General features: G+C 34.6%; 1 protein-coding gene across 2 annotated transcripts in view; it reads right to left on the bottom strand.

Annotated features, from left to right (window-relative positions):
* Window positions 1-23,898, bottom strand: part of igl (IQ calmodulin-binding domain containing protein igloo) — a 557,622-nt gene that overhangs the window by 264,454 nt on the left and 269,270 nt on the right. The gene's annotated exons all lie outside the window — the stretch shown is intronic.

Raw genomic sequence — 23,898 nt, 5'->3', positions numbered from 1 at the left:
TATATTATAGAAACAAACAGTACATGATTTACAGAGATGAAACAATATAAAGAAATAAGATACTTCATGTTGTGCACCTATGATATGTTTCCTTGTAATGTCTGCTAAGTGGTATGTTTATTCCTTAATTACGAGGTGACGTGTGTAGTATATATGTGTGTGTATGTGACGTGTGTAATGTGTCTGTGTGTCTGTATGTATGCGCATTGAACAGTTTAAATTATTGACATGATGCCACGTTTGAATTTGGGCAGTGAATCCGAAAAAATGTCAATGTTAGAGTTAAGACAAATATTATTTCGAGTCTGAAGAGCTTGGTTAATTGGCGAATTAGATACTTCACTTAACTAGTAATAAATAAATAAAGAGCTATTGCTACTTTAGACAAATCGACTTCAGCGTTATAAATAAGATTGGGTTTATAGTAATGGGTTTTATTGAAATTTTATTTGAAAAGTGGTTTTCTACTATTGTTATGAATGAAGAAAGCACAGATATAGACAGTAATTAGCTAAAAAATAAAATAAAAAAACATTAACGGGGAAATTTGCCAGCATTATTCAAACTATTTCTCACAGATTAAATTTAATTCAAATTCTTATACTCCAGATTAATAATTGATTTTGTTGAAAAAAATTGGGTAAAGTTAAAAAATAAAAAAAATTGGAAAGTACACAAAGTCTAAACGAAGTTCAACACTAATTCTACGAGTTCTGAACAATTCTAAACCCTTTTCAAAAGTTTTCTTTCGAGAATCTCAAAAGTGTTATCCCCCCATTAATCAATTTGTCAAACTAACTTCTTAGGTTTTGTTTATTACATTTGAAAAATGGAGCGATTTTAAAACATTTGACATAATTTACCAAAAAAGTATTTTTTAAGGCTATTTCCTAAAACACGATTTTTTTAAAGTTAGGCTGACATCTGGGTAACCTACGAATTAATTTTTGACTGAACTTAGCAAAGACAATTAAGTCCCCACATACCCAATTTTTACAGATTTATAACAAGTTTCTAGCTAACTTAGTTAAAAAATGTTATTTTAGAAGATAATATCAATACATTTGTTATGCGGAAACGTTAATTATATGCAATTCCCTAAATAGAAAAAAAAATCATAGTAAGCTCGAAAAGTTATTAAAAACACGTTTTTTCACGTATTTAATATGTTATGGACATGAAAAACTTTACAGTGTATCTTTAAATGCAACTAAAGCATTAGTCGAGAGATTTTTGCACCATTTCAAACGCATCGTGTTTTATTAAATATTTTCACCATTTTCGCTTAATTATTATCATTTTTTTTAACATAAGCGCGCTCCCTCTAACATTCGTATTTACATATCTCCCTTTCAAACCATCTTTGAACGCTCACTACGGGGCCATAAAATAACTTTCTAGATTCTCCAAAAAAATACTTCCAATTTACAGACTGAGGCACAACCGAAATTCGACGTTTTGTCTAAACAAATAAAGCCTTGTCAATGACGTTTCAATATATATAGACGCGCTGTATTAATCTCAAAGTGGCTAGCAAAAGGTATGCCAATTGCAGTGCTTTCGAATTCGTAGTTTTAGTACTGTCACACGTTGCGTAAGTTGAAAAGTAATTTGTCATAAAAATAGGTCAAATATCCCTCGTGTGTAAAATTATTATTAAAGCCAAGGAATAAAATATAATATTTTAAGTCACGCAAATCATGTATTATTATTGATTAATATAAATAATACAATCTTACACCACCCGTAGATTTGATGCGTCGAAAATACAAAGCCGACTAAAGGACAAGTCTGGGCACTTTTTAAAATAATCTAATCACTCAGTTTATTCATTTGCTTGTGGTAAAACAACATATAAATCAGCAGTTTCAACGAGTATCAGCAACAATCGCGGCCCACTTGCAAACTGTCGTTGCTCTATTATGGCACGACACTGAATTGATCACTCGACACCTCAACATCCGTTAGTCGGCCTAAGGTTAAACGTTAGCAGTTATCGACATTACCGATAAATCCTGTATCGATCGACCATGCTAAATACCCTATTGCAGAGGTCAAAGGGTCTCCCCAAAGCAGCCTCTCCCGATCTGGCACGTCACGCAGCTGGTGGGCAAGCGTATCCTGAACTTGAGCCCGGCACCCCTGCTATATCAAACGCGGTTTATAATCTCGTTTACACACATATTTTTTAATGTCCATCTTTGTCATACGTGAACAAAGTTTGAATAAAGAATTTTGCGGAAACATACAAATGTTTTTCTTATTTGCCACTTTTTTCACAATCTTGTGAGACAATAACAAGTCTAGATATATTTTAGAGTCTTTGAATTTAGTAAAATTATGCAGGTACTTGGGACATTTTTTGGTAAAACTTGACACATTTTTAATCAGCCTTTTGCGCAAACCATTCCCTCAGGAAAAATACTTTTAATTTTCTTCGCTATTTAACAAAGATTAGACAGTCTCAAAACATCTTCTGGATAAACTGTCAAGAATGAACGAAAATGAATGAATGAAAAAATTACATTTTTCATTACAGATTTTAAGCAATTCTAGATTTCCCAGAATAAAGGTTTTCAGCTTTAGTATTAAATAACGATTGTAACTTTCTTGACAGATGAGTTTTCCTTTTCGCTCTGAATTCTGTTGAGTGTTTTATTGGGTTTAGTTAATGTGGCAGTCTATTGCGAGCTTTATGGCCTGTTACTTTGAAAGCACGATCTCTGAACTAAGCTTTTGTTCGTTCAATCAGAATTCCTTCTGATAGTTGAAGGAATTCTGATCTTAGGCTGGCCGCATACATACGTTTTCCGTATTCGATTTCCGAATTCGTTTTCCGTATTCGGAATTCCGTGAGACTAGCGCAAACGTTCGTTTTTCTTCATTCGGAATGTATAAACGTCAGTACCAGTGCTGCCAACAAGGGCGATATATCGCCATTTAGGCTACTCAGAGCGAGAATCGGCGCCGAAAAAATCTAAAAGGCGACTGGTCGCCAAAAGCTACTTCTAAAACATCAATTTTAAACATGTTCCGAAATTCTCTAGCCACCATGAAATTTATTTTTCTGGGGACAAATTTTATGTTTTCTTGAAATTCTCTAGCCACCCCCCCCCATGAATTTTTTTATTTTCTGGGGACAAATTTTATTTTTTTGAAATTCTCTAGTCACCCCCCCCCCCCCACGAAATTTTTATTTTCACGTAAAAACATTAATTTTAAACATGTCCCACCTAACAGCAAATTCGGCTACTTTACGCTACCTTATGTATGAGAAACGGCGATATTAGGTCAAGATCCGTTGGCAACACTGAATTACGAACGTAAATTTCCGAACGTTTGCGTCGGCACAAACAAAGTGTATGCAAGAGCTGCGTTCCATATGACGTCATTAGGTTTTTTCCATTCGGTTTCTCCGAACGCGCCGGCTCGCATTCGGAACGTGCGTAAGGAATTTGTTCCGTTCGGAACTAAAACGAACGTGTGCGGCAGTTAATGTATTTTCTACTGATTCCGTGCATTCGGATGTCCGAATACGGAAAACGAATTCGGAAATCGAATACGGAAAACGTATGTAAGCGGCCAGCCTAAGAGTTGATTTATACTTCATTGTATAATAAACGAAATTAGCTGATTGTAATTTGAAGAGAATCAAGGAAGAAAAATGAAAAAGATGAAGTATTTTTGCTAAGATTTAATGCCAAGTTTTCTAAATTCTTTGAAAATGTTACAAATTACGACGTTTAGCCTAAAATAACTATTGTAAATGAACTTTGAAAATATTAATATAGAAAGATGTTATTAGTTGATGATGATATAGAAACGTTGGCTAAAGAGGTAGGAAGCGCAACACGGTATAGTAATCGAAAAATTAATCATAATGCTTATAAACTAGCTTTACAACGCCAGGCGTTGCTGTGGCGCATTATATCTGTGCAGATAGAGAAACGATAGCGTATGTTGCTTTTAAGTTCGACAGATGGCGCTGATTTTCAAAAAAGTAATAATTCGCCTATCACAGGTGATAGGTAAAAATCTATATAACGCAGGCAAATACAAACACATTCGCATTCTAATGCAACATTGTGTCAAAGTTTCAGAGCAGTTGGTGAAGATCTTTCAGAGATTTAAGATTATGATCAAACAAACATTTACATTTTTATTTATATAGATTAGGTGTACCCCGCCCCGCGTTGCTGTAGCTTAGTCTGTCTGTGCAGATAGAGAAAAAATAGCACGTGTTGTTTTTGGCGATGTCTTTTAAAAAAAGCATGTTTTTACCTGTCAAGCTTTCTACTGCTCCTTAGTTCGTCCCCATCTTGAACATGGTTGTGTTGTTTGGTCTCCTTGTTATGCTATCCATAAGATACATACTGAAAGGTCGCATCTAGGACTTGAACCCAGGATATTTGCCTTGCCGAGGCGCTGCTCTAACAACTGTTCTCTTAAGACCCTATTTCCTTTGGTATTTAACTGTATCATATTTCGAATTACCAACGTTATCTTCATTTTCGCACGGCACATTTTTATTGGATGCTATCTTTTTTTTTTTAAAAGAAAGACAAACGTTTTCGGGTTACGAATAACCTGAAAATATTTTAATATCTCCTACTACCACCACAGTACGCGGAAAATGTTGCTTGTGTTGTGATGGAGGACTTAGCCAGCTGAGAAATTGCTACCGCATTTAGTTCGTTTATCATTTATAAAAAGATAGCAGCCAATTAAAATATGCGGTGAAAAAAAGAAGATAATGTTTGTAGTTCTTATTAGAAGTATGATAAAATTAAATATGAACGAAGGAAATATAAGGTCACATTAGCTCACTTCGTACCTTTTAAAATTGCCTGTATAAATTAAGTAAAAAAATTATAAAAATGAGGAAAAAGAATTTTTAAAAATTATTTTTCAGAAGGCAGAGAGAGACCTTTATGCAATCTAAAATACATATAACAATAATAACAATATATAACAATAATAAAACATAATTTTATAAACAAGTACTAGACTAGCACTTTCTTAGATCTTAGGAATGTAAAACTTTCAACTTCCAACTTTCCCCTTAAGAAAGCTCTCGTGCTTAGGAATGCATGAAGCCTCCGACCCTGGTGCCTATCCAACCTGAAAATGAGGCTTTTATAACCAGAATTGTAACTAGTTATTCATGGATCTCTACAGTTACGAATTGGGAAGAAAAACAAAACACAAATAATATAAAAAAATATTTCCTAATTCGGTATGTGAGAATTACTAATCTCTTTTCAATACTTTTATGAAGTTTTTGTCAGGGCCTGCTTCATGTTTTGGGATACTGTTTAATGGATCTTTTTGACATAAGTAAGGAGCGAGGAAACACGTAGGCTTATTTATTATCCACAGCCGACATGTTGAATAAAATAACGAATTCTAGAGGTGATCCGTTCGCATGTGGCGAATTTTAAGCCATTGAGTATTTTTACATCGATAGCAGTAGAGTTTTTTTTGCCCTTTACGATACAAACTGATACGGACTCATAATTTTTGTTCTATCTCCTTTTATATTACGGTGACTATATTTATTTAATTTTCCTTTTTTTGTAACTTAATGAGAAAATTTGTTTATTTATTTCTTTTTTTATTATTTTTATTTTGTGCTAGAGCAATCTGATAAGTTTCAAAACTCATTGCAGGACGAGAGGAACTTAAAATACGGGAGATTAAATGGGAGTTAATAAGTACAATAATTTTACATTGTTATTTTGATTTCAAAATTATAAGTTTCACAAATACAAATCATTGCAAAAATATCATAATTATTAGTGTCACATAAAAAAAACGGTATAAAAATAGAAAAAGGGAGGTTAAGTAAAACAAATAAGAAGAAACAAAAAGGAAACAGACAGGGATATACACATAAGCACAGAGCCAAGGTAGGAATTTAGAGGAACCCACTGATAAATACATCGGTAAAAATTGATTATGCTAGATTTCAAATACAGGGGATATAAAAAGAGAGAGGAAGAATCAAAATAAAGTTCAAAACAAGAGTGAAGTATTTTCGTTTTTATATGTTTTAAAAAATGTATTCTTCTAAAGCCTTACTTTGAATTTTTGGATTATGCTGGCTGTTTTTAATCTATATTTGGAAGAGAGTTGTAGAGTTGAAGTTAATCGATAGATGGCGGTAGACATAAAACCTATACCAGGGCCCGCCAGGCGACTCCAGTGTATAGCAGGTACTTGCAAGAGATATTATCGGACAGAGCATGCGTCTGGAGGCGCAGAAATTTACCAACCCTCGGGTAACGAACAGTGTAGCTAGCCAGACAGGTTATTGTAACGTAAATAAACCCAATTTTATTAATAACCTTTTACTGTTTTAAAGAATTCCCAACACCCGAAGTCTGCTTGAGTAAAAACAGACATAAAAATTACCTTAATTCTCATAATGCACATATTTTCACGTAACGCAATCTATTAGTAAATAGTGTTTTGGATAAATAAAAGCATTTTTTGTGCGGTATCTATTGAGTTTTCTACAAGGCCTGGATTAATATTTAATTGTTATTTATGGAATAACTTAATGAGTAAAAACTCAAATTGTAATATTTATTCATTGACAACGTTGATACGAAAAAGAGTGCAGGTTGTGATAAATTAAACCCAATTTTCATTGTTAGTTGTGTTGAATAACTAGTTACTCCTGTAACACTGCTTTTTAAAAAATCCAAATTAAAGAAGGTGTATTTCCTAGTATTTTTAAAAAAAAAAACATTTGTAACACCTGTTTTTAAAAAAGGGGAAAAACTTAATATTGAAAATTATAGACCTACCTCTAAAATATGTATCTTGAGTAAAATCATGGAAAAAATCGTATATGACCAACTTTTTAACTTATAAAAATATTATTTTTAGCCCCCACCAACATGGTTTTTTTCAAGGCAGATCTGTTGAATCGAATCTAGAACAGTTTACTGATTATGTTCTCAATTCTATGGATAGTGGGAAACAAGTTGATTCCATTTACACAGATTTTTCAAAGGCATTTGACAAAGTAAATCACGACATACTATTAAATAAGCTCTTGAAAATCGGTGTATGTGGAAATCTACTGAGATGGTTCTCTTCTTTTATTAAAAATAGAAGTCAAGCTGGTTAAGTTGTTAAGGTTATATGTCACAAAAATTATTTTGGGGGGGGAGGTGTAGATGCCGTGGCTCTGCAAACTTCAACCCAAGAGCTTGCGCGTGGCCCGCTATGTGTATATATTTTATATATGTAAGCTCATAGTGAACGAAGCTAGAGTAACTTGTGAAATGTAGCCATGCGCAATATCTGTGGCATCTTAAAGTCAAACACACGCGTTTTTCAATGTTACCAGTACAATTAAATGGTTCATAATATCGAGAAAAATTTTGAATTCTGAATTCTCGCTATCCCATGGGATAAATTCCCGGAATTACTGGAATTCAACGTGAAATTTCCGCTGGCCCTGTGGGACAGTTTGCCTCTGCACCTCTCCAATTAGAAAAAATATTCCCACAAGACTAAAAGTACTCGAGGTAAATTAGATCACGTGCAGACTACGATGTTTTGAATTGGAGATAGTTTGAAATTCTATTTGAATTATTTTAAAGGTGCTTTAGTTACCTTTATCCAAATGCGAGGTTTTTTTGGTATAAGGGTTTTAAATTTTATATTTTTATGTGAACACCGCACTAGTTAGTCCCAACCATCTAGAGCACAGGTTCTCAAACTTATTTTGACCAACGCCCACTTTGAGATTAATAAAAATTCTAGTGCCCCCATGTTTTTAAAGATACCTTTTTACATTACCATCTGTTGCGTATCTTGAAAACAGTTATTGCAAATATAATTTTTAAACATGAATTTTCATATGGATAGGATCGATAGGGTGTGAGCAAGTTAGAACAAGCAAGGTAATCAAGTTGATTCATGCAGTTATTGCCCACTTTGGGAAAGACTGGTCTAGAGCCTGTGGGACTTTGCCATCCCCATTTTGTGATACATTTTCTGTTGTTATTCAAACAATTCTGTTTTAATGAAAATTGTTTTTTCTAGATATATCCTGTGTTTTTATTATAACATAATATCATTGTTTGTGATATGTAAATCTGTTCTGTTGATTTTGTTCATTCTAAACATGAGAAAGATATCTGAAATTATTTTATTTTTTGTGAAAAAATGTAAAAAAAGTTAAGAATTATAAAATTTTACTGTTGATTTTCCAATGATTATTAAATAAATAAATTATGTTCTCAGAAACAATACAGGGAAGAGGAAGGTAGAAAAGTAATTCTCAATTCAGATCAGGCCACCTAACACGGCTAAAGCCATTGCAAACAACGTGTCGAATTTGATTTGTGGTTTTTCAACAGGGCGAAACGGACTGTATAATAGCTACCCCTGTGATACACATTATTTTATGTTTTATTAAACCTTGTCTTGAAACCATAAGTCCACCTTTCATATCTCGACGCCACCTAGTGAGAAAATAAGTATCTAACAATAGCTTTCATTTAACATAAAGTTAGTTGTTTTCAGGTGAAAAAAAATTAAAAAGCAATAATTGTTGAATGAAATACTAGTATTTATTGAATTATTTGGCGGTTAAAAATAAGCCGACGTAGCACAGTGGTTCCGTGCAACTGACCGGCTATCAGAATATGCGGGTTCAAATCCCGTCGGCGGCATTTATTTTTTCTCGGAAGTTTTTTTCAATTTATATTTGTCTTTCAGGCTAATAATTATAAATTATTTTTTTTGATTTATTTGTGTTAATTTTACAAATCAATCATTTAAAATAATGTATATACTCTCGGAATAGCCCTGGTGTAACACCACCTGTGGGAATTGATTGCTTAATATGACCACATCAAGACAAAACATACCATGACTCGATGCCACAGCCTCACTGTCTCTTGTGTGTAAATAAAGCCTACTGTATTGTCCTTCTAAATGTGAATTATTTTCTATTGATGGTCATGCTCTAAGCTTGGTGTTTGAGGAAACATTTTTCCCATGATTATTCTGAGAAACAGTTCTTTGCAATTGAGTGCAATTCGTTAGTTGTCCAACCTGTTTTTTGTCCCTAGCTTTGTGTGAGATTGAAGCACTGTGCAGCGTGATCAAAACAGCTTATCAGTATGGCAATTCATTTGCTTGACAATATGCTGCAGTGACCTTTGACATTTTCAATGCCTTGTATATTTAGTTAATCAATTATCTTTAGCAGCACAGACGATAGTCGATAAACTCTACAATCTGCACGACTCTTTCTTTTATCTTTGTAAATTGAATGCAATAAATTGAAAACAATGAAGTGGTGTTTTCTATAGCACTAGATGGACAAGCCGAGTTTTATTCTCACAGCGGGTAATCGACAAATACCTTTTGCCGGCGTCTGTGTTTCCTTCCTCCGTTATTAACGTGGTTAGTACATCTAAGTTAGTACATACAAGCCAATTGGCTTCATCAATAGAATTACCTCTGACTTCAATAATATAATTACCCTAAGAACTCTTTACTGTTCGTTGGTTCGCCCTAATCTAGAATATGCCTGCATTATTTGGTCTCCATTCTATGTTGTTCACATTAATCATATCGAATCCGTACAGTATCGCTTCTTAAGGGGATTTGCTTTGAGATTTGGGCTAAAAGTGGCGATTACTCACGATGAACTTGAAGTAAAATAAAAATTTTCTTCTTTAGAAAAACATAGGAAGAACTTTGATCTCATCTGCATTTTCAAAATTATTAACAGTATGATTGGCTCACCTACTTTGTTGCAACTGATCACTTTTAATATCCCTTCCCGTAGACTCAGAAATAATGATTTGCTTTTCCTCAATCAATACTCCACTAATTATGGATACCATTCACCAATGTCCAGAATGGCCAGACTCAGGGCAGAAGTAAGGGCTTTGAATTTTTTGGTGTAAGTCTTAATGATTTTTGTCAGTCATTACGCAAGTCATATTTTATATTGATATGGCAGAAGTCGTGAACTCCTTGTTCCTGTCTTGACTTGACGTTATCTTTATTGTTTTTGTTCCCTATTTTTGTCATAGCAGTAGTTTAAAAAAAAAATTATTATCCTATATTGTAACATTTATTTTTGTGTAACTTCGTGTATTGTGTAATGTGTTGTAAATAAATAATATGGGTATTCAAAGCCTTGGTTAACTCCACCTTTTGATATAAAAAGACCTTCAACACAGGATCCTCAACGACGACAGACAACATAAACTTTTTACATTTCCATTGATGTGCACAGAATCTGTAATCTTCTACATAAATAAAAACGTAAATTTTTGTTTGTTCAACATCCATTCAAATTTTTTTATATTTCGAAAAGTTTGGTCGGTGACTTTGAAAATAACGTGAATATGTCTGATTTAGAAACAAAACTCAAAGTTACATAACACAATTGTTCCTAACACAAAAATCATTAAATACAAATTGTTTATTATTTCTCCTTTGCATAAACACTTTGTAAAAGTTTTATTTACACCTTCAATTTTTTTGTGAAATTCGGGTGCATTTTATAATAATATCGATTTATATAATTTTTTTACACTAACCCCACACAAGAAGCCCTGACAAAAATAATTCCCCTCAGGGCTTTGGTCATCTTTGGGGATGCTGTGTGGAGAGTTTTTTTAAGGAAAAGAAAGAACGGAAGATCTGGGAAGGAAAAAGGTATGATGGGTGTCCAAGAGTGACGGACGAATGAAATATCCCTCCGGTTGCGGGTGCAAGGCGATGGGTTAAGATAGCCCAGTTGGAGAGGTCAAAGGGTATACCTTAACCAGCCTCTCCCGATCTGGTACCCCACGCAGCAGGTGGGTTAGGCGCATCCTGTACACACCTCACCCGATGAATCCGAACACCCGTACTTGTCAACAAGAGGTGTTGGTTATCCAATAAATGATTTCAATTAAAATCCCGTCTCCCAAATTGCGCCATGTTTCTGAATTAGCACTCTCCCAAGAACTAAAAACGCTAATGTTATTGTTTGTATTTTGTACAAAAAGTGGTGTAAAAATAAACAAGTTGAATTTAAGTCCACAACTTTGGACTAAACGGAAGGATTTCTGCGTTACATTTCGGTGGTTTTCATATATCGTACATACCAACTAAACCGGCAATAGAGAATTTCCCTGACAGCGGTGGTTAACCGCGGCATATCTGGGGCATATATGGGGAACATTGAAACATAATGTGCATCGGGCATGTGCGCTGTCGGGGCGGAGAGGTTATCATTTATTGTATGAAGGGAATAGGCGAGGGTGCAAGCAATTGTCGGCACTATTTGCTGAGCGGTGAAGTTTGGAGTTTAAAGCATTCGATACAGGGGTTGGAAACTTATTACATTATATCGTCGTTTTGTGTGCATAACAACCGATCTACAAAATCGTTGTTCGGGAGAGACAAGAAACTGTTTTGACGATGCTCTTGGCTTTCAAATATTTTACTAGAATTCTTACGAGACATTCAATGAATTATAATTGACAGAGCGTATTGAAGTATTGTTTCAATCGACCGTTTAGCAACTGGTCTTTGTTCATCTGTCTGTACATTTGTTTATACGTTCCGTTTCCAGATTTTTCTCTGTTGCATCCACTTTATTACTCAAGCAAGCCAAATATTCGCCCATATAGCCCATGTATGTATATAAATGAAGAGTGAATAATGAAGAATGACGAATGAAGCATGAAGAATGAAGAATCAAGAATGAAGAATGAAGAATGAAGAATGGAAAATGAAGAATGAAGAATGAAGAATGAAGAATGAAGAATGAAGAATGAAGAATGAAGAATGAAGAATGAAGAATGAAGAATGAAGAATGAAGAATGAAGAATGAAGAATCAACAATGAAGAATGAACAATGAAGAACGAAGAATATTTGTACAAGGTTTATAGAATCTCTAGTAGGCAATAAGGAACTTGAGAAAAATATAATTTGTTCATATGAAGCAGAAACATTGTGATGTGACATTATAATTTAAAAAATAATTATTAATATAAATTTAATAAAAACACAGGGGTCAGGTTACTGCATAGGAATGGAATAGGGTTGAGAATGGATAACTTAGAGGCACTAGAGTTACGGAAAGCCAAAAACATTAGTAGTGTTTTCGAAGTTATTGTATTCAACAGATCAAATGAATCAAACCATGAATCTGAATGTATAAGTTTTATAATAATTAATTTATACCTGGAATTAATAAATCGTAATTTAAAAAGGATAAAAAGCATAAGAGCATATGAACGCCCTGTGATTGGTTGGTGGGTTCTGACATAACTTATACCGTTACCTCACGGATCAGTCGGCCGCGTGCATTAAGAATGCGGACAATTTATTTCCAAGCTGCGCCGCGTAGATAAGCATACGGATCACATATATTGTGGAAATCTTGCAAAATATTTAAATTAACCGACCCGAGTGGGTTTGACTTTACTGAAAAGCGAGAAAATTGAGATACACGTGACGTCACGCGTACCCCGTCAATAATTTAAGTTAGAACTTGAAGGTTCATTATATTATTTAACTGACTGAAACTTCTTATTAAAAGTCATATTTCAACCAAAATTTACTAATATAAAAAAAATGATTTGGTTATCAAATTTCAAGATTTAAAATTCCAACCGAGTGTAATTTAGGCTAACATTTGGATGTGAAATTCACGCCCAAGTAATTTTGCACTGACACCAAATAAAATAGTCGTTTTTCTTTTCAAACTACAACCGCTTTCAGAGCTGTCGTAACGGATATCGTTGAATAAATAATGGTTGGTGGCCCCTGATTTAGTGCAGGGAAGTCTGGAAACTCACCACCGCTGCCTTGGAGGGCGGCCAAAAGGAATTCCTCCACCGTGGCTGCATATTTCATGCGCTGTTCAAACGCAGTGAAGCCAGGTTCTTAGTAAAATGTCATATAATATGCAGACGGTGGGACGGACTGTAAACTTAAAAAAACAAATATTGAAACAAACAACAAAATAACAATTCACTAAAAAAAAAAACAAAACATAGCTCCACCATAGTTCCTACCCACCCGTGAAGCCTTTTTCCTTCCCAGATCTTCGTCTCGTTCCATTCCTCAAAAAAAACTTCCACACAGTATCCCCGAAGATGACACAGGCCTCGAGGGAAATTATTTTACTCAGTGCAGTGCAGTGGAGTTGTTAATAATAATAATAATAATAATAATATTTTATTCCAGGATGTGGGGAGGTTAGTGCAATCCCACACGTCCCATATAGATATACATTTTTTTGTACAATAGATATAATAAATTATCAAATAAGGAAAACTATGCAGGGTGTGGTCTTGAGTGCGCTTGGGCCCAGCGCTCACTCAGGAGTGGCGCTTGGTGCTGGTAGGCTGCGGTAACCAACAACGTGTTGGCGGAGGCCATTAGCCGCATCCTGGCTCCAGTGACCCGGTGTCTCATCAGGCCGTCAAATCCATTCAGTCCTAGTTCCGTGAACATTGTCGATGCGCTGCTGTATCTTCGGTATCCAAATATTATTCTACAGGCGTCATTATATTGAATTCGGAGTCGTTCCATCGAGCAAGTTCGGTAGTGACACCATGTCTCACACGAATACAGGCCAGTACAGAATGCGTTAACGGTATTGCTGCATTTGAAAAATCTGCGGGCAATCATGTGAGACACTATGCTTAGGCTTCTCCTTTGTCGTTTTAAAAAAAGCCTTATCTAAAATTGTCTCCCTTTCATTCAACATTATCATTTCTGACTCTTGCTGACTCGACTGAAATTTGCCCATATAAATAAAATGAATATATAAATTGCCTTTCTTCTTACTACTATTTGAAATGACGGTGTAGATTATATAGAATTGAATGTGTAAAAAAATATCACAAATCATTTTGACAAATAAACGAAATAAAATTTGGCAAAATAACAATTTATTTATTTTATTTTATTTTATTTAATACATGTTTTATTATTTTGAAATTTACATAAAGTAGATATAATGAATCACCATACTAGGCGGCTGCCTGTTTCATGGTGACTAATTGAGTGTAATTACTTTGTATGAAATATGAAATCTAGTGTAAACATATGAAATTAGTAACTATAGATGAAGTTAAAATTTTGGAAAAATTGTAATAAAAAGTAGAAAGTAGAAAGAAGTAAATTAGCATTAGATTGTAAAAATGTACATAATTACATATATAATTTTTAATATGTGTGCATGCAAGCACACATGTGTATATATCAGCAGACATACCTATATACATATAAAAACATATGTAAACATACACCCATATGACGCATCCTCACGCATATAAACAATATATATATATACCTCTATTTGAGTACTTGGAATAGACTACTAACACTATAACAATCACACATCAAAAAATCTCCGAGCGCTTTCCTGAAACTGTCGTATTTGGCTATTGATTTTATTTCTAACGTTAAATTATTGAATATTTTTGTAGCAAGAAAGTTAAATTGTCTTTGTGCCATTGAGGTTTTTATTGGGGGAATAGTATAATTGGATTTGTTGGAATATATTGTATTATGGGTAATTATTAGTATTTATTAATAATCTTTCAAAACCATAGCTAAAATAAATGACACAAAGTTCTAATATTTGAAAATGTGCTCAAACACAGCATATAATAATCATCCGATGTTCTTTTGCTGCATTTTTTTAATGATAAACTTTGGTACTGCTTGTGAAATTTGTTTTTTTTCGGTAAACCGATTTATGTCTTGTTGATTAGTATTCTGTGTTTGTTTACTTCACAAATGTTAAAACAGATTTGACATTTGGCATGATTTGCAAAAGTTATAGCGTTTTCCAATAGGGTGATTACTTTTGCCCCACCCTGTATGTATATTTTTTTATCCAACTGAAGAAAATGAATACCAAAATAAATAAATTGGTCGTCTAAGCCCATATGGATAAGAAAAATGTAAGAATCGGAGCCGCCATACTTCCGCTGGCTCCTGTCAGTTGGGAGCAGTACAGCTATCCTTCTATATGACTGCAGTGTGCCCCAGAAGAAACGGTTAGTGTCCGAGTTGACAAATGCGTCGAGTTAAATTTCTCTATAACTGCTCTGAAAACTTTTTTCCATTTTTGCAAAATAACTATCTTTGGTTTATAATGACGGCCTCCATGGTCGAGTGGCAAGACTCTCTACTATGAATTCGAGGGTCCGGGGTTCAAACCCTGGCGAGTTAAAATAAATTAATTCAAAATAATATTTTACAGTATGTTTGAGGCACGTTCCAGAGTGGAAGATACTATCAGTATCGAATTGTTGAATGACTACCATTCATTGATAAGTTACTTGAAATGTCTTTAGCCATGTTTGGTGACCAGAACTGAATATCCAGGTACTACCTCCACCTTCCTCCTCTCCACACCCTTCCTCACCTTCACTACCTTTAGCCTCACAACATTCACGGAAAAAAATAATATTGCTGATTTATTAAAATCCTGTTTAGGCGATGCCATACGTAGTAATGCAAAATCATGTGTTTTTGGTTTGAAAATTTGGTCGCCTAAAAATGTTTCAGATGCTTTAATTAAATACTACGAGTTAAAATACATCTTGGCCTTTGCGATAATCGAGTATTTTTTATAAGTCTTTTTATAAGCCCAGAAAAAAATAATGTAAAGGCCCATGAAAACTGCTTTAAAGTTCAAAATCTCCTACTTACGAACGCATTTTCGGTTATGATTTTATTGTATAATGTGGCAAATTAAGTTATTTATAAAATGATCAAAATTTTTTTAAATATTTATGCTTTAACATCCACAAAATAAAATAAAAGGCACTTTTTGGCCATGTTTTTTTCTTGCATAAATCAAAACAGGCGGATGGTGTTAAGCGGGAATTTAAACCTTATCGCCATCTACGTAAGGGTTGTTATTGATAGCGGCTCAATTTAATATATTACACGACGTAGTGCATCGCCTTAAAACGGTTTAGCATGGTGTTTCTTAATTAACTTTTAGTACATTCGTAATATATTTGAACATGTGTTTGTGCACCTGTTTTTTATCCTGATAACATGTGTATGACGAAATGTAAAAATATTTAAATTTTTATGAACACGTGTTCCGACATCACCATTATACACTAGATTCAAAAATTACCTATATTTAAGATCAGTCAGTTTTCCACGTGTATCCCAATAGGGGATGATATAGTCTCACTGGCTCCAAACGATTAGGAGCAGTTGGGTCTCTTGTGAGATATTCAGGTATTTTTAGGTTATTCATAACTCTGACAGTTTTTCTATCTTTACGAAAAATAAAATCTATGAAAAGAATTCTTAACTGGCAGGAAAACTTTTCTGCCAAATTTTATTTTATTTTAGTTTATTGGGAAAACAAACACTTTTACAATTTTATTTAAATAATTAAATTTTACATGTTGCATTAACCAGTAAGGTTTCCGCATAAAATTCATTTGAAATACAGAAAAAAAAACATAAAAATATCTTAGTAAAAATAATTTGGATATCTTAGATATCATACACACAGCAGGGGGAGAGGGTACGAAATAAAAAAAAATTGATTTAATTTTTTCCAATATGCATTTAGTAAACTGAACTAAGGACAAATGGAAAATATCGACGTCTGAAATATATTATTTTATTTTATGAAAGTCCTTCTGAAAAATTTATGTTGTGTGTACCTAGTTAGTTTTTGAGTGTGTTTTTCATATGAATTTAATTACAAATTTAATCCGCTGTTGTTTTCACAAATTGTGTAAGAAAGGAAAAAAATCTTTTCCATTTTGTTTATCACACAACTTGGTCGACCTTTACCCTTCTTACGACAGCCCTGACAAGTCGAGGGTAGATCCTCCTCCCAAGAGACGTAAGGCAGAAGTTAGCCTCCGAACTATTCAATAGAACCTTGAATAAATAATTACACAACTCCTAAATAATCCATGCAATTATTTCACGAGGGACGGACAACCCTTTTTGCAAAATTTCAACCAGATACAAAGGGAATTCATTTATTTAAAGAGCTAGAAGAAAACTTTTTGTTTTTATTTCAAACGACGACTGTCGTACGTGCGGCAGATTATTATTTTTTTTACAACATTGTAAAATATTTATCGAATGATAAGTAATAATTTTATTCTTATTTCAGCGAGGAAGTTTTTGAGATGGTGTGTGTAGAGTTTTACTTTTTAAGTAAAGTACGTTCTGGGAAGGTAAAAGGTATGAGGGTTGGGTAGGAATCTAGGCATCCAGGAGTGATATATATATTTATATATCCCTTCCACTGCGGCGCAAGGCGATGGGTCGAGAAACCAGGTGGAGAGGTCAAAGAGTCTCCCCAAATTAGCCTCTCTAGATCTGGCACTCTATCAGCATCCTTTTTAATCACCAAACGAACCACTTGATGGCAGAGGTGTTGGTTTCCCAATAAATGGTTCCCGGGGCAGCAGTTCCCAAACCCGCCTCCCAAATTGATAATAAAAAAATATATGACGACTAAATAGAAAGATCTCTATCCATTTATATGAAGGAGAGTGGTCTGTGGAGAGCGGCGCGTAGATTTTGATTTTTATGCAAATCAAGGCAAAAAAGGTTACTGTCTACGTCTGAATTCGAAAAACTCCTGGCAAAGAAGTCCTGGCAACGCCGGGGACTTCAGTTAGTTTCTCAAAAATGAAAGGACAGAGAGAGTATAATATACCCAGAGTGGCGAGACCTGTCAATTCACCGTCAAGTCAAAGCATTTTTTTTTGGTGTAAGCCGGAATGAATTTCGACAGTAATTGTCTTGTAACACTTGTAATTGTCTTCCATCTGTACTTTTTTATATTATATGTATATTGTCATTGCTCGTCGTTTATATATGTTCTCCTTTCACTGCCATCTCTGTTCCCATTCGTGTAAAAAATATTATATTGTTAATGGACTATTCTTCCGTAAATAAATAAATATGCTGCAAAAGAGAACATGTATATTACATTAGAAAAAGATAAAAATATTAGAAAGAGACAATAACTGTCAGAAAATATGTACAGAAGGGAGATGACGAAATTAAGAGATTGAGAAAGGCTATGGAAGAGGGAGTAGATCTTCCGACGGATAAATTCAGGTATCATCTTCTAATTAATGCTGCGATAAATGAACCGTATTCTCAATAATAACGTGATTAAATTTTCTTCAGCCTCAAATATAAAAAATGCTATAGTGCCACTGGCTCTAGACAAGGGCGCGGTATCACAAAAACAGAAAGAAAAACCTACAGAAAATGAAATGTTGTCCACCTACGTATAAAACAACCTATATTGATAGTTTGTGTTCATTAGCCGGATACATTTGCAAAATCAGACGGCCGCATTTCATAGACAACACGCGATATTCCCATTAATCACTGGCACCCTTTTATTAAAATACTTTGAGGTTATGTAGCAGTTGTAATTTATTGATCAAACTTCCTGTAACCACAGCTGTGAAACTTTTTCTGTGTCGCTTATGAAACTGTGCTCTTGTTCATTATTTAAAGGGTTCGCCATAACGTATTATGTCAAACGATTTTTCAAAACACATTTTCCTGTCTTTATAGTAAAATTTATAAATTATAATAGCGTTATTGTCGGACAGTCAGACCATAATGAACAAATATTTCATTTATGTAAATAGATGACGATAACGAATAATTTTGGTCCAAGAGACGTGCCCTGTGGTATTCCAAACACGATAGTTATTGGTCTATTGTCTTGATTTTAGAAAAGTGTACGCAAATAGTCAATCGAATCATTGAACTATTTTTTCGTAGATTTATTGTAATGTAGAGTTTTTACAAGATTTTATTTCATGTGCAGAATTGTGAAAATGCCTTCAAAAGGTTCATTAGGTAATTTATTACTTTCATCAAAGCTGAATATATGAACGACATTAAAGATTAAAGAAAAACCGAAATCGAAAGAAGTAATACGTTTAACATTTATAGTATTGGCAGATATTAATATTAGCATGATTGCCATTCGATAGATTAGATATTCCAATATCTTCTTAACAAACAGATTTTAATCATCGGAACAAGGCAAATGCCAAATATGGGTACAAAGTTGACGTTTATCACATTTCATTCGAATACGATCTTTGTGTTTCCTCCCTCCTACAACTTGTTCAGGATTCAACGAGTTCATTTCTTCCTTTCCTCAAAAAGATACTCCCTTCAGGATCTTCTGTGTAGAGCTAATGTAAAAAATAAGTTAGAAGTTGTGTTTTTCTGGCAGTGTTTCAACGGTAGGCTCTCCGAAATACAAGAGCTATTGATCCGTTCGGCACAGTTAAGACGATAGAAATATCAAATGCATGCCAAATATACATGGTTTACATTTACCGAATGAACTTGCCAGACACGTTTCCTCCCTCTCACAAAATCTCTACCTCTTCAAGATTTAAGCATAAATTACACAAGTCAAATGCTCGGCCGACTCAGTGCATTCTGCTGAGCGGTTGGCTGATGTGATCATAACAGTCAGTACTCAGTCAAGTGGAGGGCGATTGATTCTGCCGATACAGTTGATAGAAGCAAAGCTCACTGACTCGGTCAAGTAAATACCCCCACCATCTTCACACTCAACTCGGCGCTTGCTTTCAGTCAGTTCGGTGAAAGATTTTTTTTTGTTTTTAAATAACAATTTTCGAAGAGTATGTGAAGGTTTGTTGTTGCTCTCTTAATTTTTATCTCTTTCCTTCATTGCAAAACCATGTTATCAGCACTTTAACATGTGATCACCTCTACTCTCCAATAAGTTGCTCGGCCGAGCACTCGGCAGGTGTAATTTGGCATTTGGGATCACTACCTTCTTTAAAACGGCCCTGCTGACAGTATTTCAAAAAGTAAATAAGTAACAATATTATTCGCACTCTCAACATTTTGGTTTGCCTCTACTTTTAAATTATCCAAGCCTCACCCTAACAAATGATTTTAAACAAACTTTATACAGACAGCGGAAAATCTTTAGTTTTCTATGGGGTAAATTCCATTAAAATTTTTTTTCGAAATGATAAAAAATATATGTAAAAGGACTTTACAAAAAATACTGAATTCATGGCTTAAAGCTATTCCGGTAGTGTTTTAACAAATGTAAATTTTAGGCTCATTAAGAAAAATATATTAGCATTTCAAACTAGGTTGGAAGTCATTCGTAATGGTACAACCAGTTTAAAAAACTGAGTGATTTGGCTTAAACATGCTGTTTAGGTGTCACAAATGTGGCTGAGAGTATGTATCACCTGTGGGAAACTTACAAGTCCATGTAATTTTAAATTGCTCAATAAAAGATAAAATCAAATAAATTATAGATATTTACGTGACGAGAAACTTTGATTTTATACATTTCAGAATTTGTCTACTAGTGGGGAGAAGAAAGAAAGGAACTTATTTTAAATTAAAAACCACTCAATTACTGTTAAACTTATTATGAAATTTGATATGAGAGCATCAGTAAAATGCTGCCTGCTCATTACATCATGACAAATCATTACAAAAGCTATGTAATGGTCTAACCAAAAGTTAATGAATTGTTTTGGTGTGTTTTAAAAGACTGCCCCAGTCCTAAATTTTTTTTCCGGATCTGACGCCCTAAGGGAAATTTCCGGTCCCGTCCAGTAGCCAGCAGACGATGTCTTAAAATTCAATTATCTCCAGTTTGTTTAGCTAATGGATCGCAATTGTTACACAAATTAGGGCCGGTAATCCTTAAGTATATTACGTGTTCAGCGCCTTGCAAAGTCAATTCAAGGCAGGATCGCTGCTAGGGTACTTATAGCCTGTACTAAAAAGTCTAAAATACTAAAATAATGTTTAACGCATTTTGCACAGAATTGCTAGAAGACTACACTACGGTGGCATAAACTGACGGTCATCCAAAATCACGCCATATAATTGGATACCAAGATACTGCAGCGCTACGAATAGCGCTAAAATTTTCCCGGAAGGACGATTGCACTTTTTTAGATCCAATCTAAGAGCACATTATTATTTTTTATCAATGGAGAATGGAGTTCCGCTGATTGCTTTTCTGGACACCAATAAATATCCTCGATAAACGAATACAAAATACTTAATTACGTAATCATTTAAATATTAATTTTGTGAACATGTGTATTATTCAATTTAGAAGACGGGTATGGGTACCGCTGTCTCGGGAACCACTTATGGGATACCACCCCTACCATGGGTTGTTTCAAGTGGTTTGCTATGTTTGATAGGGGTGCCCGGGTTCATGGGGTGAGGTTTGTCTAGGATGAGTTTGCACACCTACTGCATGGCTGGTCAGATCGGAAGAGACATCAGGTTGATATTTTGCCTTCTCCGCAGTGGGAGGGATGGATTCATACGTCTGTTACTCCTGGACAGATTGACCCCCAGATTTCTACCCACCCCTCATAACTTTTTCCTACCCAGAACTTCCTTTCCCTTTAAAGACCCTGCTTTGCAGCATCCCCAAAGATGACAAGCACTGAGGGATTGTTTTTTTCCTCAGGGCCTCCTGTGTGAAGCTAATATATTATACACACCTTCAGCTCATTTGGATAAGGTTCTAACCGATATTTTTAACAAAATAACTTTTAGAACCGTTTGTGTTGTATATCCGAAGATACTTGTATTATATACTTGTTTATGTGCAAAGTATTTAAGTTTGACACATTTTAAAGGAAAATATGACGTACACAGACAGAACATGATAAAATGAAGATAGAATCCCGTCCAACTGTGGTGACAACATTTAAAATCTTATTTATTTTAGATATGTGTTACATTACACAACCCCCGATAAAATCAATTTTTTTTACATTTAATTCATAAATGCCTCAGAAATCTCATTTATATTATCGTCTTAAAAACCATGTAATATTTTTAATAAGACTTTCTTTTTCGTGTGCATACTTAAGAACCCAATTAAAATCGATAAAATTAGACGAATTCCTGTCGAATTTAATTTTTTTTAGCAGGAGTGTGAATAAGTCTCCCCGCGGTTTAGCCGCCCCGCGGTTTGGCCGCCCGTGTGTGCTGCACATTTTGCATATAAAGATGAGACGGCCCTGATGCTAGAACACTATTCGATTACATCAAACTCGGAGCTAACTCGATTTGAGGAGAGTAAGGTGTAAAATGATTCTAGTGGAAATTAAATTTTATACGCTTCTAGTGATGACCTTTATGGATTAATTCACTATGAAACAACAAAATTTGTTAGAACGAATAATTAGAAGACACCCAATCGATTCTTTTTTTAAATCATTCTGGTGAATCCGTATTTCCAATAATAAAATTTCGTTTGAATAAACGAATTAAGACGAATTAGGACGAGAATAAAACTCAAACAGCCGTGCACAAAAATATGCGACGCGCGGCCTATAACATGTTAAATAACAGAACCAGATGTTTTATATCACAGTATGGGAAGCGGGTATGGGTACAGCCTCCCTGGAAACCATTCTGTGGATAACCAACATCTCACCTCTACCATGGGTCACCCCAAGTGGTTCGACAGGGTTGCCCGGCTTCGTGGTGGTGAGAATTGTCTAGGTTTTGGCGGAGAATACGTCCGCCCACTTATTGTGAGGCAGGATGGATTTGGAGAGACAGATTAAGAGAAATATTTTACCTCTACAGGAGGACTCTCTTGATCCATCACGTTGCGCCACAGTGGGAGGTGAATTCAAACATCCGTCAGGTCATCCGACCTCCAGGTTCCTACACACCCCTCATATTTTTTGCCTTCCCAGATCTTGCTCTACTTCATTTCCTTTAAATAAACTTCTACACACCATCCCATAAGATGACGTAGGCCCTGAGGGAATTAATTTTACTCAGGGCCTCTTGTGTAAAACTAACGTTAAAAAATGTGATTTTTGTATATTTTCGAAGTATATTTTGCGATTTTTTCCCCATCTATGGAATTTCGCATAATTACTTTTTCAATTTTGCCAACTCTGTATATAAATACGAGTATATATGCCTACTTATAATGTACAATGTAGAAAGATTTATAGTCATCAGAGAGTTTGGAATATACTCGCGATTTACAGAACTTTTAAATCTGTAAATCGGTGTTCAGTTGTTGCTGCGTTGATTAAAACTCTAGAATTTACAAACGATAAATTTATTGCGAAAATATTTTTTTACAGAGGATTCACACGGAACTCGCGGTGTAACGACGGTGGGGAGTAGTCAATCGCAGGGTTAGGACGCTTAACACACAATGAATTATGCCAGTCACGGTTAGCAGCTATATATATCTTAAAAAATAATAAGTATGTTTTTAAAGGGAAGTACGGTAGAAATTCGGAAAGTGGTGTTTTAAAAAAAACATTAAATTCCTTATCATATTTTTTATTATGATTTTTCGGAATAATTTACGATTATATTATTACAAACTGCAGCCATGTAATTGTTTTTTTTTCTGCTTTAGTTGATTATTTTTTACACAAAAAATCACAAAACGCAACAACGTAATGTCACGAGTGTTAAGAAGAACATGTTATTTTATTGAAGGTGAATTGTTATGACGTTATAGCTACCAACCAAATAATCTTTTTTTTAAGACAAACATCTCGGGTTACAAATAATCTGACAATTTTTGAAAATCTCCTACTACCACTACATTAAGCGGAAAATGTTGCTTTTGTTGTGATCTAGGACTTAGCCAGCCTAGGAATCGAAAGCACGACACCTGGGTGGGACACAAACGCGATGCCAACTTAGCCACTGGCCGGCCAATGAATGTAGGTAAAACCATATAAAGTTTGTGTGGGCGTATCCGTTCAAACCATATTTATTTTAAAACACACTTTAAGTTCACAGCAGTTTATGAGCAAGTCTCTGGAGAGGAAAGCTAAATCCTCAGTCGACAA

The sequence above is a fragment of the Hesperophylax consimilis genome, chromosome 30 (assembly GCF_061612785.1).
Source record: "Hesperophylax consimilis isolate HC1 chromosome 30, BYU_Hcon_1.0, whole genome shotgun sequence".
Taxonomy (NCBI): domain Eukaryota; kingdom Metazoa; phylum Arthropoda; class Insecta; order Trichoptera; family Limnephilidae; genus Hesperophylax; species Hesperophylax consimilis.
The sequence above is the reverse complement of the archived record's forward strand: the minus strand, read 5'-3'. Positions and strand labels throughout refer to the sequence as shown.